The sequence below is a fragment of the Odontesthes bonariensis genome, chromosome 6 (assembly GCF_027942865.1).
Source record: "Odontesthes bonariensis isolate fOdoBon6 chromosome 6, fOdoBon6.hap1, whole genome shotgun sequence".
In the NCBI taxonomy this organism is placed as follows: domain Eukaryota; kingdom Metazoa; phylum Chordata; class Actinopteri; order Atheriniformes; family Atherinopsidae; genus Odontesthes; species Odontesthes bonariensis.
The window spans coordinates 2,317,577-2,322,180 of NC_134511.1; positions in this window are offsets into that span (position 1 = coordinate 2,317,577).

Genomic DNA, 4,604 nt, shown 5'->3' on the forward strand with positions numbered 1-4,604 from the left:
ATTTGTTGATAAATCATTCCTGGCCTGATTTATGTGACATTAGAATAAAAAAATATGGCGAAAATTGATGTTTTTTAGGCTATGGACAGTATATTTTGATTTCCTAGGAAATGAAAGCAGATATCCTGAAATCCCTCTGTAATTTTCTTTTCATTTTGTGTGTAAACAAAATGAAAAAAGAATTTTGCACCTGGCTTTATCATATGTTCAGATCTATCTTACGGAAATATATGCAAATGTTTGCATATTTAATGAGATAATGCCTAATTTACATAATTAAACATATAAATTTCTAAAACTTGTAATACATTTTTTTTTCATACTTGTATAAGTAATCAACTGAGGACGTTTCATGGTGATATCTATTATTCTAAAATATTACCCTATTCACCGGTGGACTGGAGACCCGTGCAGGCTGTGCCCTCCTCAGCTGGAAAGGCCTCACTGAGACCCTGAAGTGGATCATGTGGCTCCAACGAATGGATGAATAGCTTTTCTGCATTAATACTCGTCCTTTACACTGAAACTCCTCCAGATTCCCTGAATGCTTTCATGATATTCTGCTCTGCAGAGGGAGAAATATGCAGATCCCTTCCACTCTTTCTCTCAGGAACATTGTTTTAAACACATTTGTGGACAAACTGGAGCTCCTCTGAACATCTCTGCTGCTCTCAGACTCATCATGGAGGCTGTAGGACCAGATCCTGGAGACACTCAGATGTTCTATAAATTCTATATACAGGCACATTATTTAAACTTCAATATTAGCCTTAAATGTCAGTGCAGGCCTGAAATATGAAACTGGACGTGAAATGAAGTTGAATACATGAAGTATCTCAGATTTTCCTCTCATACGCAATACGTTTTATCTAGGGCTGGGTGAGATAACTCGTTATTATCGCGTTAACTCGCCAATTATTTAACGGCGACAAATATTTTATCGTGCATTAACGCAGGTTTTATTTTTTTTTTATATATTTTTTTAAATAAAAAAATATACAATGGTGGTTGGGTGTGTCAAAGAGAATCGTAGAAGGAGCTGTGGAGGGGTCGCTGGGGTTTTGGTTGGTCTGGGGCCGCTGGGGTTTTGGTTGGTCTGGGGCCGCTGGGGTTTTGGTTGGTCTGGGGCCGCTGGGGTTTTGGTTGGTCTGGGGCCGCTGGGGTTTTGGTTGGTCTGGGGCCGCTGGGGTTTTGGTTGGTCTGGGGCCGCTGGGGTTTTGGTTGGTCTGGTGGCGGCGGTGGGGCTGAGCTTGGCAGTGGCTGTCCCGGGGCTGAGGTCGCAGGGTTTGTTTATGTGTTTGAGGGGACGTGGTGGGGGCTGTTGACCCCGGGTGCGGGCCTCCTGCCGGGGGTGCTTGTCGGGGGAGTTGACCCTGTCCTGGTATTTGGTGGGGGGTTCGGCGTGGTTGCAGTTCCATATGGGGCTGGGGTGGTATCGTGCGGGGCTGTTGCGCCTTGTTGTGTGGTGGGGCATGGGATGCGGCGGGGCGCCTGGGGTGGGGGCGTTGCACTGGGCTCACACTGATGGGGTGTGTTCTGGCTGGCTCTTCGGACCTGGGGCCCTCCTGCGGGGGCAGCCACCTGCGGGTGGGGGATCTGTGGCGTCTGTGTATGGGGGTGCGTGTTCGATATTTGTGCGCTGGTTGGAGGTAGCCCCTTGGGGGGACCTCGGGTCTTGCGGGGGCGGGGGGGGTCTGCGGGGTGGGATTGGGGCTCGCTGGGAGGTTGGGCTTCTTTGGCTGGCTGGCTTGTCGGGACTGGGTGGACTCTTCCTGGCCTGTCTCTGGCTAGCTTGTCGGGACTGGGTGGACTCTTCCTGGCCTGTCTCTGGCTAGCTTGTCGGGACTGGGTGGACTCTTCCTGGCCTGTCTCTGGCTAGCTTGTCGGGACTGGGTGGACTCTTCCTGGCCTGTCTCTGGCTAGCTTGTCGGGACTGGGTGGACTCTTCCTGGCCTGTCTCTGGCTAGCTTGTCGGGACTGGGTGGACTCTTCCTGGCCTGTCTCTGGCTAGCTTGTCGGGACTGGGTGGACTCTTCCTGGCATGTCTCTGGCTAGCTTGTCGGGACTGGGTGGACTCTTCCTGGCCTGTCTCTGGCTAGCTTGTCGGGACTGGGTGGACTCTTCCTGGCCTGTCTCTGGCTAGCTTGTCGGGACTGGGTGGACTCTTCCTGGCCTGTCTCTGGCTAGCTTGTCGGGACTGGGTGGACTCTTCCTGGCCTGTCTCTGGCTAGCTTGTCGGGACTGGGTGGACTCTTCCTGGCCTGTGTCTGGATGGCTTGTCGGGACTGGGTGGACTCTTCCTGGCCTGTCTCTAGATGGCTTGTCGGGACTGGGTGGACTCTTCCTGGCCTGTCTCTGGCTAGCTTGTCGGGACTGGGTGGACTCTTCCTGGCCTGTCTCTGGCTAGCTTGTCGGGACTGGGTGGACTCTTCCTGGCCTGTCTCTGGCTAGCTTGTCGGGACTGGGTGGACTCTTCCTGGCCTGTCTCTGGCTAGCTTGTCGGGACTGGGTGGACTCTTCCTGGCCTGTCTCTGGATGGCTTGTCGGGACTGGGTGGACTCTTCCTGGCCTGTCTCTGGCTAGCTTGTCGGGACTGGGTGGACTCTTCCTGGCCTGTCTCTGGCTAGCTTGTCGGGACTGGGTGGACTCTTCCTGGCCTGTCTCTGGATGGGGTCGGGGCTGGCGGCTGGACCGGGGTTGTCCGGGTGGCACCTGGCTCTCGTCTTGGCTCATGGGCTATTCTGCCCCTACGACGGAGGGTTGGGCTGTCTGCTCTTCTCAGAGAGAAGAGAGGGGACCATCTCCTGGGTCCAGGGATAGGCTGCCCCTTTGGGGGACGTCACCTGGACCTGGGAGTATAGAGTGTGTATGGGGGTGTGAGTAGGTGTGTTATGTCCTATTTTTGTCTTTTATGTATTTATGTTGGACGAGTGGATGTGAGTTTCTGTATGTGAGTTTGTGGGTGGGAATGTGTGATTGTGTTTGTGCCTCCGCTCTTCATGTCCTGGGGGGGTGGATCTGGGTCCCCACACTCACTACCAAATATTCTTAAGGAGAAACCTTATTTATAGATACACATACACACAGATATCTAGATTCGGGTGTCTGTCAGATACACCTTCAGTTGGGCTGCGGTGGTCACTAAATACCCTCTTGCATTACCTGGCTTTGTGTACTTTCCATTGAAGTTATTACTATCATTATATATTGCAAATGCTTTTTGTTGTTGTGGATTCTTTGTTTTGTTTTCTCTTTCCGCAGGTCCCAAGGCAGATTTTAAGGGTGTTGACTTGTTTTATCTCTATGCTTTTTTTCTTTTTTTCTCTTCAAACTTTTTCCTCCATCTCTCCTTTCCCCTTTCTTCTTTGTGTCCATTACATTCGAAATAAACCCAAACCAATTTCTAATAAAGTTTTATATACCAAGGGGAACATCATGGCGGAAGCCAAAATGCTCTGTTTGTGAAAGCAAATCTGTTGGGCCTTACCTTGACATTCAGAGCATAATTCTACACAGTGCCACACAGCCGGACATTTGGGGGCTTTTGTGCCTTTAATGGAAAGTTCAGAGAGACAGGAAAAAGAGAGAGGGGGAACAACACGCAGCACAGGGCCGTCTGATGCGGGACTCGAACCGGGGCCAGCTGCAGCGAGGACTATAGCCTCTGTACATGGGGCGCCTGCTCAACCCACTACGCCACGGACCACCCGTTTTATTATTTATTTTATTTTGTAAAAGTCTGTCGCTCACAGGCTTTTATTTTGTAAAAGTCTGCTGCTCACAGGCTTTTATTCTGTAAAAGTCTGTTGCTCACAGGCTTTTATTCTGTAAAAGTCTGTTGCTCACAGGCTTTTATTTTGTAAAAGTCTGCTGCTCACAGGCTTTTATTTTGTAAAAGTCTGCTGCTCACAGGCTTTTATTTTGTAAAAGTCTGCTGCTGTCTGCTGTGGAACCGGAAAAGAAAGTAATCGGCGGATCCACCAAACATGGAGAAGGGTACGGAACTTTTACTCAGCCATTTTCATTTTAAAGTTCTTCCAGACGGCGGAGTCGACAGAACCAAAGTCATCTGTAAACACAGCCAAGTTGAATTGTCTTCTCAGCGTAGTAGTTCCAGTCTAAAATATCACTTAAAGGCAAAACACACAACTGATAGCAGCAAGTCATTCAAGGAAACAGACAGTGGAGCGAGGCTTCTACATAAAAACTACAGAAAGATGCTGATGTTAAAAATGTGTTTGCACAACAAATGTTATGGCACTTTCATTCATATGGCAGCACATTTAAAATAAAGCTAAATGCTAAAAGCTATACACTACTTTTGGATTCATTTTTGGATTTTGCGTACAAATGCGATTAATCGTGATTAATCAGGGAAATCATGTGATTAATTAGATTAAACATGTTAATCGTTGCCCAGCCCTATTTTATCATTTTTCTGATTTGTGGCCTTTGAGTAATGAGATGGCATTAATGTGGATTATTATTATTAATAATGTGGGGCGACCACTCTGTAGAGACCTCTGCCTGCATTTCTTAAACCTGTTTAAGGAACAGAAATGAGTCCAGGCTGAAGGAGAAAACACACATAACAGACTCATGAA